Here is a 13,958-nt window from a genome sequence, read left to right on the forward strand (position 1 = left end):
CAGTCAAGAAAGCACACCAACGCCTTGATTCCCCAGGCAGTTAGGGAAAGCCAGCATATTTTCAATGCCTCTTACATCGTTTTATGGATACACAATAGAAAGCATCCGATCTAGAGCCAGCACAGCTAGTTATGGCAACTGCTATGCCTAAGATCTAGAATTGCACATAATTGTGAATGCAGCCCAAACCATCACGAAAAACAAGCTCCCTTCCATTGACTCCATCTTCACAACCCTCTACCTCGAGAGCTCTTGTGGAAGGTCACACATGGATGTCCCTGCAAGTGAGTATTTTGTTTTTAATAGAAGTTTGAAAATTGTCTACTGGACCACTTGAGAATAAGTCTTTTCTTTAAAACTTGGTTGTTCAGTGAGTAATTTTATTTCAGAATTATAAGTTTGAATTTGTTATTTATTGTGTTTTAATTTTCTGCGTTCTTAATATTAAATATTTTCGTTTGGAACGTCAATTTATTCTACACATAATATGCTAATGAAAGCTTCTTTCCATATTCAATGACATCGAGGGTATACAATAGACAGAGAATGAAATGGCTAGCAGATTTAGACATGTGACTACAGAGCAGGATCTGTCTAAGAATATAGTTCAGAAATCTCTTTCACACAGATGCTCAGTTTTAGGTACTGTTGGAATGGATAGCCCCTGAGAAAGAAAAAAAATAGGACAGTCAGATAAAAACAATGAATCGTATTTTAGTCAGGATTTGATAAAATTTAAATGACGAATTGTTAGAGTGGATACCACTGCCAAGGAAACAGACATAAGACACTGCTGTAGTGGCAGTTAATCTAGGATAGTATGTTGCTTTCCTCGTGCCAGGATTAAAGGTACAAAAAATTAATTATATTGTCGAAGGGGAAAGTGCGATCCCAGAAGTTATTCTCCGCGTTACTGGAATAACGCAGTTCGGGAAAAGTTTCAGGCTTTGCAGAGTTATATAAGAGGATCCGTAGAAGATTCCGAAACAGCACGCTGGCACAGTGGTTAGCACTGCTGCCTCACAGCGCCAGAGACCCGGGTCCAATTCCTACCTCAGGCGACTGACTGTGTGGAGTTTGCAAGTTCTCCCCGTGTCTGCGTGGGTTTCCTCCGGGTGCTCTGGTTTCCTCCCACTGTCCAAAGATGTGCAGGCCAGGTGAATTGGCCATGCTAAATTGCCCGTAGTGTTAGATATGGGGTCAATGTAGGGGTATGGGTGGGTTACGCTTTGGAGGGTCGGTGTGGACTTGTTGGGCCGAAGGGCCTGTTTCCACAGTGTAAGTAATCTAATCTAATCTAAAAAAGAATGGAAACTCATAAGTAGCTCATCTCTGGTTTACTCCGCTTTCCAATCTCAAATGAGGGAAAGAATAAAAATAAAAAGAGATAAATAAATGGCTGAAGAATTGATGCAATGTGAAGCGATTCTGTATTCCGATCATTGGGATCCCGTCTGGGGCAGAAGAAGTTACTTTAGAAATGTGTTTCACCTGCAGGAAAGGAAACAAAAACCTAGCAGAAGTATTTGCTAATTTTACCAAGGAAGACTGTCAACAATTAAGGAGTGGGGGTGATAGTAAAACAAGTGGCTGAGTAAATAAGAAGATAGATAAGAATAGATTCAGAACTCAAAGTCTCACGTTACTTATTAAAGACAGACAACAGCAATTCAGAGGACGAAATGATTCTGTAAAAGTCTTCACATAGGTCAGGCAAATGAACTCAGGACATGCTTGGAAACATGGAATTAGGACATTTTTATTGCTTTAGAAACTTTAATGAGTGATTGACAGGACTGTTTCCTAAATGTACCGGGTCACAGGTGTCATTGCAAGGATAGAAAAAAAGGGAACGGGACGACAGTGTAGTGATTTTGATTATAGGAAATATAATAGTTTAACGAGAAGATATTTCTGAAAAATGGTTCAGTGAAAACGTATGGATTGTAACAAGAAATAAATAGGCAATGATTATTTTGTTGGACTTGTGCACTGGTGCTCCTAAAAGTGATAAGAATTTGAGGAATAAATATGTCGAGAGATCTCAGATATAATTAAGAATAATATAGTTTTAAGAGTACTTGTTTATCCTGTTCAACACATTGGCTAGTGCAACGTTAGTGATAAGCTTTGGACAGTGCAGGACTTGTCAACTGTGTTAAATAAAACTTTCTGAATGAATACGTGAATGTTCCTATCACATACGGAATAAAACTAGACCTTCTCTTGGTATTAAGTACACAAAACATACAACATACAATCTCACAGCGCAGTACAGGCCCTTGGACTCTCCATGTTACGCCGACCTCTGAAACCAATCTTTCGCCCGTCTTAGCTACACTATTCCATGTTCATCCATATGTTTATCCAATGACCACTTAAATGACCATAAAGTTGGCGAATCGACTATTGTTGCAGGCAGTCTGTTCCACACTCCTCCTACTGTCTGAATAAAGAAACTACCTCTGGTGCCTGTCCGATATCGATGACCACTCAATTTAATAAGACTATAAGACCATAAGACATAGGAGCGGAAGTAAGGCCATTCGTCCCATCGAGTCCACTCCGCCATTCAATCATGGCTGATAGGCATTTCAACTCCACTTACCCGCATTCTCCCCGTAGCCCTTAATTACTTGTGACATTAAGAATTTATCAATTTCTGCCTTGAAGATATTTATCTTCCCAGCCTCGACTGCACTCTGTGGCAATGAACTCCATAGGCCCACCACTCTCTGGCTGAAGAAATGTCTCCGCATTTCTGTTCTGAATTTACCCACTCTAATTCTAAGGCTGTGTCCACGGGTCCTAGTCTCCTTGCCTAACGGAAATAATTTCCTAGTGTCCACCCTCTCCAAGCCATGTTTTATCTTGTAAGTTTCTATTAGATCTCCCCTTAATCTTCTAAACTCCAATTAATACAATCCCAGCATCCTCAGCCGTTCCTCATATGTTGGACTTACCATTCCAGGGATCATCCATGTGAATCTCCGCTGGACACGCTCCAGTGCCAGTATGTCCTTCCTGAGATGTGGGGACCAAAACTGGACACAGTACTCCAAATGGGGCTTAATCAGAGCTTTCTAAAATCTCAGTGCACAACAGTGTTTTTATATTCCAACCCACTTGAGATAATTGACAACATTGCATTCGCTTTCTTAATCACGGACTCAACCTGCGTGTTTACCATTAGAGAATCCTCAACTAGCACTCCCAGATCCGTCTGTACTTTGGCTTTAGGAATTTTCTCACCGTTTAGAAAGTAGTCTATGCTTGTATTCTTTTTTCCAAAGTGCAAGACTTCTCATTTCCTCACATTGAATTCCATCAGCCATTTCCTGGACCACTCTTCAAAACTGTCTCGGTCCTTCTGCAGCCTCCCCACATCCTCAGTACTACCTGCCTGTCCACCTAACTTTGTGTCGGTAAACTTCGCTAGAATACCCCCAGTCCCTTCATCCAGATCATTAATATATAACGTGAACAGCTGTGGCCCCAACACTGAACCCTGCGGGACACCGCTTGTCACTGGCTGCCATTCCGAATAAGAACCTTTTATCCCAACTCTCTGTCTTCTGTCAGACAGCCAATCCTCAATCCATACCAGTGACTCACCTCGAACACCATGGGGCCTCACCTTGCTCAGCAGCCTCCCATTTGGCACCTTATCAAATGCCTTTTCGAAGTGTATGTAGACCAGATCCACTGGGTTTCCCCGGTCTGACCTACTTGTCACCGCTTCAAAGCACTCCAACAGGTTTGTCAGGCACGACCTCCCCTTACTAAATCCATGTTGGCTTGTTCTAATCCGACCTTGCTCTTCCAAGAATTTAGAAACCTCATCCTTAATGATGGATTCTAGAATTTTACCAACAACTGAGGTTCGGTTAATTCGCCAAAATTTTCCATCTTCTGTCTTGATCCTTTCTTGAACAACGGGGTTACAACAGCGAACTTCCAATCATCTTGGACTTTCCCTGACTCCAGTGACTTTTGAAAGATCTCAACCAACGCCTCCGCTATTTCCTCAGCCACCTCCCTCAGAACTCTAGGATGTAGCCCATCGGGGCCAGGAGATTTATCAATTTTAAGACCTTTTAGGTTTTCTAGCACTTTCTCTTTTGTAATGGCAACCATATTCAACTCAGCCCGCTGACTCCCTTTACTTGTTGGGATATTACTCATGTCTTCCACTGCGAAGACTGATGCAAAGTACTTATTAAGTTCTCCTGCTATTTCCTTATCTCCCATCACTAACCTTCCAGCATCAGTTTGAAGCGGCCCATTGTCTTCTTTTGCCTGTCGTTTGTTTCTTATGTATTGAAAGAAACTTTTACTATCATTTCTAATATTACTGGTTAGCCTACCTTCATATTTGATCCTCTCCTTCCTTATTTCTCTCTTTGATATCCTCTGTTTGTTTTTGTAGCCTTCCCAATCTTTTGATTTCCCAGTTCTTTTGGCCACTTTATAGGATCTCTCTTTTTCTTTGATAGATTTCCTGACTTCTTTTGTCAGCCATGGCTGTCTAATCCCTCCCCAGATAATCTTTCTCTTCTTGGGGATGAACTTCTGTACAGTGTCCTCAATTATACCCACAAACCCCTGCCATTTTTGCTCTCATGTCTTCCCTGCTAGACTCTGCTTCCAGTCTATTTTCGTCAGTTCCTCTCTCATGGCGGCATAATTACCTTTATTTAACTGTAACACCATTACATCCGATTTTGCCTTCTCTCTTTCAAACTGCAGACTGAAATCTACCACATTATGATCGCTGCTTCCTAAGTGTTCCCTTACGCTACGATTTTTTTATAAAGTCTGGTTCATTTCATAGTACTAGGTCCAAAAGAGCCTGCTCCCTTATCGGCTCCATGACAAGCTGTTCCAGAAAGCCATCCTGTAATCATTCCATGAATTCCCTTTCTTTTAATCCACTGGCAAAATTATTTACCTCGTCAACCTGCATATTGAAGTCTCCCATGATCACCGTGACCTTGCATTTCTGACATGCCTTTTCTATTTCCCGGTACATGTTGCGTCCCTGGTCGTGACCACTGTTAGGAGGGCTGTGCATAAATCCCACTATGGGTTTTTGCCTTTGTGGATCCTCAATTCCACCCACACAGACCTCATATCATTCGACACTACGTCAATCAGTGCGATAGATTTAATTTTGTTCTTAACTAACAAGGCAACCCCGGCCCCTCTGCCCACCTCCCTGTCTTTTCGATAAGTTGAAAACCCTTGGATGTTTAACTGCCAGTCCTGAACCCCCTGTAAACATGTCTCTGTGATGCCTGCCACATCATAATCATTCACGATGATCTGTGCCATTAGTTCATCTGCTTTGTTATGATTGCTACGAGCATTCAGGTAAAGTGGCTTAATGCTAACTTTCTTATCATTAGAGATGTTGGAAATCATAAGATGTCCTAAGTTATCCTTCCTTTTTGCTGCATTCCCAGTCTGTTTCAATTTTAAATCTGCCTGCACATGTGCTATCCTGCCGCTTATCTTTCCATTTAACTCCACACTCCCTGTCACTTTCACTTTCGCTTCCCCCAACTCAGAAATTTAAAGCCCTACTGACCACCCTATTTAACCTCTTCGCTAGAACATTGGTACCTGATCAGTTCAGGTGGAGACCGTCCCAACGGTACAGATTCCCCCGTTCCAAAACTGATGCCAATGCCCCATGAAGTGGAATCCCTTTTTCTTACACCAATCCCTTAGCCACGTGTTTACTTCCCTAATTTACTTGTCCCTATGCCAATTGGCACGTGGCTCGGGCAGTAATCCGGAGATTATGACCCTTGATTACCTGTACTTCAATTTCCTTCCTAGTGCTCGATAATCCCCAAACAGGTCTTCCACCCTAGCTCTGCATATGTTGTTAGTCCCAACGTGGACCACAACAACTGGATCCTCCCCCTCCCGCTCCAATATCCTTTCAAGCCGGTCATAGATGTCCCGCACCTTGGCAGCGGGTAGGCATCACACCATGCGAGACTCCCGATCCGGCTTGCAAAGGATACTATCTGTACCCCTAATTATAGAACCCCCTATAACAACTACTTATCTTTTTGCTCCCCCCTCTTGAATGGCCTACTGCATCATGCTGCCGTGGTCAGCTGGCTCATCCTGTCCAGAGCCCTTTTCCTCATCCGTACAGGGAGCAAGAATCTCATACCTATTGGACACTGTCAAAGGCTAAGGCCCCTGCACTCCTGAACTCAGGTTCCCCCACCTGTCTCACTTAGAGTCACATTCTGATGTCCCTGATCACTAACTGAATGTGAATTACTTAATCTCCCAGGTGTGACTGCCTCCTGAAACAAACCATCCAGGTAACTGGCCCCCTCCCGGATGTGCCACAGGGTTTGAAGCTCAGATTCCAGATCATCATTTCTGATCCGGAGTTCTTCCAGCAACCAACACTTACTGCAGATGTGGTCACTGCCATTCACAATGGGATCAGCCAGCTCCCACATCATACAGCTACAGCATACCACTTGCCCAGCCATCTCTGCTTAGTTAATTACTTTATTACTTCCTGATTTATATACTGACTGCATTCCTTCCCGGCTGCCCCTGTGGTCGTCGTTACTTCCTCCTGCTGCTCCCGTTCTTTCTGTGAAGAAGAAGAAAAACAAAACACCGCTGCCCGCTACTGGTAAGTAGTTTCAAAACAAACTGTCTTACCTTAGCTGAAGCCTTCGGGTTCGTTTAAACTCAGCTGCTGCTCGCACTAAAAAAAAATGCTATGTCCCTTCATGCCAGCCATTACCATTTGAGGAAAAAGGCTGTCACTGTCCACCCTATCTTACCCTCTGACTATCTTATATACCTCAATTAAGTCACCTTTCACCCATCTTTTCTCTAACGAAAATGCATCAAGTCCCTCAGCCTTCACTCCATGCCAGGCAACATCCTAGTGAATCTCCTGTTAAAACCTTCGAAAGCTTCCACATATTCCTGGTTATGTGGTGACCAGAAATGTACGCAATGCTCAAGTGCAGCCACACCAGAGTTTTGTATATTTGCAACATGGCCTCATGGCTCCAAAACTCAATCGTTGTACCAATAAAAGGTTACTCACCATATGCCTTCTTAAGGGTCCTATCAATCTGATTGGCAACTTTCAGGGATCTATGTACATGGAAACGCATATGTCTCTGCTCATCGATACAACTAAGAAACTTGCTATTCGCCCAGTACTCATTATTCAATATTCGTACCATCGATAAATATTGGTGAGACACCAACTGAGTGTAGGTTAGCTGATATTTTGCCTTCTTTAATAGAAGATGTAAGGAGAATCCTGGGATCTGTTGACCTGTGAGTGTGACTTGGATGGTGTGAAATTAGTTGAAAATGATTCTAAAAGATAGAATGCATATGCATTTGAAGAGACAAAGTATAATTAAGAATTGTCAGCATGATTTCGTGCGAGGGAAATCCTGTCTGAAAACATGATTGAGTTTTTCCATGAAGTAGCCAAGAAGATTGATGAGGGAACAGCAGCAGATATTGTTTTCTTGGACGTTAGTAAAGCCTTTGCCAAGTTTCCACATGGAAAAGAAATTCGCAAAGTTTTATCATATGGAAATTAAGGTGACCATACCAATTGGATACAAAATTGATTCAACAGCAGGAGACAGGAGAGTATTATTGTGTTAGGTCATTCAGACTGGAGGACTGTAGGCAGCGAAATGCCATAGGGATCAGTACTGGGTCCACTCTTGCTTGTCACTTCTATTATGGACCAGGCGAGACCAACTTAAAAATATTTTAGAAATGTAGCCGAGACCCTAACGTTCTTCTTATCGTACATGTCCGTGTGTAGTGGGTGTTGCAGGCGTGATGCAACTGGTCAAACCACTCGGCTATAAGCAAACCAGTGTATTGATTTAGAAATTACAGTTAAAACACACGCAAAAGAAAACGAAACTTAAGTTAACTTAACATTTGGAAAACTTCGCCAAATATTCGATACAGTAACATAACCAATTTACTAATGCAATATCATAACAAATCATAAACACACCCCGTGGCAAAAAGGTCAAGTCAAACACAGATTCGTGCGGGCAGAACGGAGCAACATCCATAGAAAGTTCAAGAAAAGTCAGTAAGGAATCATTTAATAAAGATTTCAACCTGTTAGTACTCAAACATCTTTGGACTGCTACAGCAAAAAAAATCTAGAAACAGCCTGAGCTGGGAGAAGTACGCACTCCCCCTGCATTGTTAACGGTTTTGTTTTCAGATAATCTACAGACTGCCTAAAGCGAAACACTTAGGCACTTCTGCTTTTACAAACTGTGCTCAAAACAATATCAGTAGAGAATAACATTTTTAAAGAGACAGCATAGTGAAACTTATAAAACGTATTTCGAGGAGAATATAGAAATCATAGTGGGTAGTGCTGCACTTAACAACAAGTTTGCTGATTAGTGGACAGTGAAGATGGCTGTCTTAGATTTTAAAGAGATCTGGATCAATTGAGCCAATGGACTGAACAGTGGGCAATGTAGTTTGCAAGGAATTATGATTTGGTAAAACAAACAAAGACAAGACTTAAACGATTGCAAGTAGGTCCTTCGGCAATATTGTAGAAGAGAGACCTGGTGTTTCAAGTTCATATATTTTTGAAGGTTGCGTCCCATTTACGTATGGTGGCTTAAAAAAAAAGCGTTTAGCATGCTTGCTGTCATTGCTTAGACCTTTGTATATATGAGTTGAGCCATCACGTCAGACTGTACAGGAGATTGGTGAGGCCTCTTCTGGAGTACTCCTTCCAGTTCTGCTCTCCATGTTATATGAAGGATATTACTAAACTGCAGAAGGTTCGGAAGAGTTTTACCAGAATGTTGCCAGGAGTTCAGTTTTTAATGACTTCTGTGGTTTAAGTGATCTGGAAAGAAGGACGAATTGCACCTAAATGAGAAGGTGACTAATGCACTGGCAGGGAGATATGTTAAAGTTGCTCGGAGGGATTAAAATGAATAAAGTGCCGGAGTGTCAGTGGACGGTGGAAACACAGTGTTGAAAGAAATCAGTCTGAGATTGGTACACGTGGGTAACGGAGCAAGACAGTCAGTGCAGGCAGGGATAAAGCAGAAAATGAGGCAGAACTGCCAAATTAATCTGCATTTATTTCAACACAAGAGACCGAACAGGGAAAGCAGATGAACTCAAGGCATGTTATAACATTAATTCGACTACATTTGCAATATTATGCACAATTCTGTTCTCACTCATTTTGGAAGGGGTTGTGAAGCTTGAAAGGGTTCAGAAAATAATTGCAAGGGTGTTTCCAGGCTTGCACAGTTTGAGCTACTGGAAGAGATTGAATATTCTTTTTCATCACTATTTTAAAACTAATACTATTATAGTCGTTGGCCCTAAATTGCTCCACCTAAGTCACCTGCTCTGCCTCATTTCCCAATAGTAGGTCAAGTTATCCAATTTCTCTTGTAGGTACATCCACATACTGAAACAGAACATTTTCTTGTACACACTTAACAAATTCCTCTCCATCTAAACACTTAGCACGATGATAATCACAGTCTATATTTAGGAAGTTAAAATTCCTTACATATCCACTTTATTATTTTTACAATAACTGATATCTCCTTACATATTTGTTGTCAATTTCCCTCTGACTATTAGGGGGTCTATAGCACAAGCCAAATAAGGAGATATTTACTTTTCCTATTTCTCAGTTGCACCCAAATAACTTCCCTGGATTTATTTCCATTAATATCCACCCTCAGTTCAGTTGTAAAGCTAACCCTTATCAGAAACGCCACTCCCACTCCTCTCTTATTTCCTTTTCTAACCGTCCTGTAGATTGTGTATCCTGAAACATTAATTTGCCGTCCTGTCCATCCCTGAGCCATGTTTCTGCAATTGCTACGATATCCAAGTCCCATGCTCGTAATCATGCCCTGAGTTCATCTGCTTTTCTTGTTAGGCGTCATGCATTGAAATAAATGCAGTTTAATTTATCAGCCCGAGCTTGTTCTCTGCTTTGTCCCTGCCTGCCCTAATTGTTTGACTCACCTTTGTTCTCAATTGTATCAGTCTCAAATTGATCCCTTTCATTAATGCATCCCTGGGTACCTCCCCACCACGATACTAGCTTAAATCCTCCAGAACTGCTCGAGCAAATCTCCCTGCCATTATATCAGTCGCCTTTCAATTGACGTGCAATCGGTCCTTGTTGACCAGGTCACTTCTGCACCAAAACAGCTTCCAATGATCCAAATATGTGAATCATTCTCCCATAAACCAGCTCCTCATCTTGCACCCATCTGCTCTATCCTCCTATTCCTGCTGTCACTAGTTCGTAGCACCAGATATTACTACTCTTGAGAACCTCCTTGTTTTAAAAAAAATTCTGCCTAACTCTCTTTAATCTCCCTCCAGAATCTCAACATTTTCGCACCTATGTCATTGGTTCCAATATGAACAATGATATCCAGTTAGCTCCTCTTCCCCAACAGAACATTCTGAACTCTCTCTGAGACATCCTTGATCCTGGCACAAGTGAAGCAAAACACCATTCTCATTTTTCACTGCTGGTCACAGAAACGTCTGTCTTTACCTCGGATTAGACAGTCCCCGAACACAATCGATTGCTTGCATCACGAAGTACCTCTCATTACATTACAGCCAGTCTCAATACCAGAAATTAGGCTATTCGTGCTACCTTCTCCTGAGAATTCATCAACCCCGACATTTTCCAAAAAAAACATTCGTGTTTGAAATATGAAGACTCCTACTCTATCTGCCTAGCTCTACTACCTTGTCTGAAGTTATCCTATCTATGTGACTGTTTCTGAGACTTTCCCTATTCATGTAACTGCTATCCATCACATATTCTTGCTCTTGTAAATTCCTTATTCCCTCTAACTAACTCTCTAAATGATCTATTCGGTCTGATAGGATTCACAACCAACGGCATTTATTGCAGATATAATCCACGGTAACCCGTAAACATTTTTGAATCTTTCAACCTACAGACCAAGAAAATAGCACTGTCTTAATCCTCTAAATAAATTTCTTCTCCAGGTTAAATTAAAACTTATGCCTTATATTTAAAGTTTAATCATGAAACTTAGTTCAATAAAACATATAGTCAAGAAAGACCAAACACTCTTCAAGACTGCAGACTTACTTGAAGGCCACACTTAAAATCGACTTTTCTGTTTCTGTTCTGTAATCACTGGCATATACTTTGCTGCAAGATCAGTTGTGAATGTCATTGTTTTTTTCTTTAATTTTCCCTGACGCACTCCAATGTCTGGCAACATATGGATTGTGCAGTAAAAGCAGCAACTGCAGAAGTTCACTGTTCTGTCGGTAAGCAATGTTGTTTTCTTTCTCCCTTTCTCTCCTGCACTGACATCACCATGTGCTTCCTTTGGCTGTTTGCTTCCTTTTAAAAGTGATGTTGTTTTGACTTTACATTTCTCTCCATAGTTCCAAAACAATCCACAGCACAGAAAACAGTAATTGCTGCACTTGGAATTCGAGGAAATCATCTCCAAAGCCTAAACAACCTCAAAGAATGAGCAGCTGTTACAGCCAGAAATTGTTCCCATTCTCGACTCAAACCTTGGAAACGTTCTACTTTTTTTGTCGACATGGTGGGAAACTCCCCAATTACTTTCGCTTTCGCTTCCCGTGAAGCCATTTATCCATGTGCAGTTATATGGCCCAGGACAGTGTCTTGGGATTTGGAAAACTCACTTGTGGCTATGTTCACCAACAAGCTTGTTTTCCGACGTCGACCGAACAAGTCCAATAAATGCTGTGAATGTTCCTTTCATGAGTGGCTACAAATCAGTAAATCTTCAATGTGCACCACCTCTGGCAATGACAGATAAGGACAGATACGTTTGGACATGTGGAGAGATAAAGAGGAGGAAAGAAGACGTTCAGAGTTCGGTGAAAACAGGGAGATGTAACGCAATGACTTCGAAGAACTGGATTAAACATTCAATCAGAAAAGTGCATGCAGGAGAATGGACGCATAGAGACTGAGAAACAGAGATAAACAAATACAAAGAAACCAAGTGAATCTGAGGGGGAGATAGAAACGTTTCTCTTCAAACATGGCATCAAATTAAGCAAATGCGTTTGGAACGACGTCAACGTAATGAAATATAATGAATTGCATGTTTTGTACATTGTGAATATGCATACCCCCTTAAAACAAAATCCCCGGCCAAAGTGTGGTTGAGCATAGGTCCACACGGGTTATAGTTTCGACCAATGTTGTCCAGAATATGTAAGCATGCCAGATTACCTTCGCTGATGATATTAGTGCCGAAAAGAATTTTGACAACAAATAGCAACTGCCACATGGACACTGTGAGTCCAACTTTTGCTTTGATCCCAGATTTCTACGAAATTCAACCTTTGTCATCAATTCCCATGTCCCCAAACGCCAGCCATTAAATCTGGATAAAAAGTCAAGTGACATTATGACTACATTAAATGATTAACCCGTACTCCAAATACAAGAGGATTTGAATGCAGCTGTTTCAATATTAAACTTGGCCACTTCCTGAATAGTAAACATATTTTGTCTGTTTTAAATGCTCCATGAAAGTTGCACTGCATATGGTAAACTTGATGAAATGGAAATGGAGAAGGAATTGAGTTTTCAACAATTTACACTTTCCAGCTTCTGGGAGAAACAGAGAGCCCAATAGACTGAAGTCACATTACCATGGTGATTAAAAGAGAGCAGGAGGTTTGGAGACAAACAGACAGGGGAGAAAAACAAACAGTTCGCTACAGTCATTGAGCTAGAGATAATGTTGATTGGTAAAGAATTGTCGTCAGATCTGAGAGACCAACTAATCCTGTTTTTCTGGATGTGCTCTTCATTTTACCAGTAAGTGCAAGAAGGTCTTCATCTATTTTGGTCTAATTCTTCATACTGGACGTTTCAATTTTACTAAAACATTTTGTCATTCATGTGAATATCTAAACAAAACATTATGTGCACCCAGTTTTCTTTACTCGTTATTTCAATCATGCTGCCTGTTAACCGTTCAGTTTCTATGATGCCGATTACAATCATGCCAGATCTCTAATTAATTCGATATTATGTTTCAGGAAGTAATTTAAAAGATAAGGTGTTTCCAGGATCACTCTGACTTAATTATTCCAGAAGGACAAAGGACAATTCTGAATTACATTTACTCAGCAGCTGTTACTCAAACTTTATTCTGGTACTTCAAGTTTCATGGGGAATTGGCGAGCCATTCATTTACGAGATGTCGCTTAGTTTATATGTTCAAAGATTTATTAGATAAGTTCTCTTCTGCTTTCAATTAAGAACCCAAATTGATTTATTCAACTATCTCCGGGGATCTTTTCCGATTCCACCGATTATTCCTGTGCCATGAAATCCAAAGCACTACAGAAATACAGCAGATCCGATTCAAAAATCTACACTGATTTTCAGTTGGTGTCCACTGGAGGATGCTGGTATATCCAAGAATAGACAGTAATTCGGTCGTAAAGGCTGAGTCACAGGTTTATCAATAAAATATCAAAGCAACACATAATACGTAATGCATATATTTAAGAATAAATGAGAAATACATTCATCCAAATTATATTAAAATAAATTATATTCATAAACCTATTTGTGGTACATTCTGGACTGTTTGATTCTGATGATCTTTCTACATTTTTGTTAATTCTTGGGGATCCCTTCTTCCAATTCTGTTATCTAATGTCCCACATACATTAGTCTGGCGGCTGCAGTGTAAATAACACAGAGATCAGTTAAATCAGCACTTCGTCCTGCAAGAGCATCCCTTGGTTGAAATCTTCTGACGTGTTACATTTGGGTATTGGTTTTGGGGGTTCTAGTCCAGGATTCTCCAAAGGTCGACCTGCTGGTTGAATCCGAAGTTATAAAAAAACAAATA

This window comes from Chiloscyllium punctatum, chromosome 51 (assembly GCF_047496795.1).
Source record: "Chiloscyllium punctatum isolate Juve2018m chromosome 51, sChiPun1.3, whole genome shotgun sequence".
Lineage (NCBI taxonomy): Eukaryota > Metazoa > Chordata > Chondrichthyes > Orectolobiformes > Hemiscylliidae > Chiloscyllium > Chiloscyllium punctatum.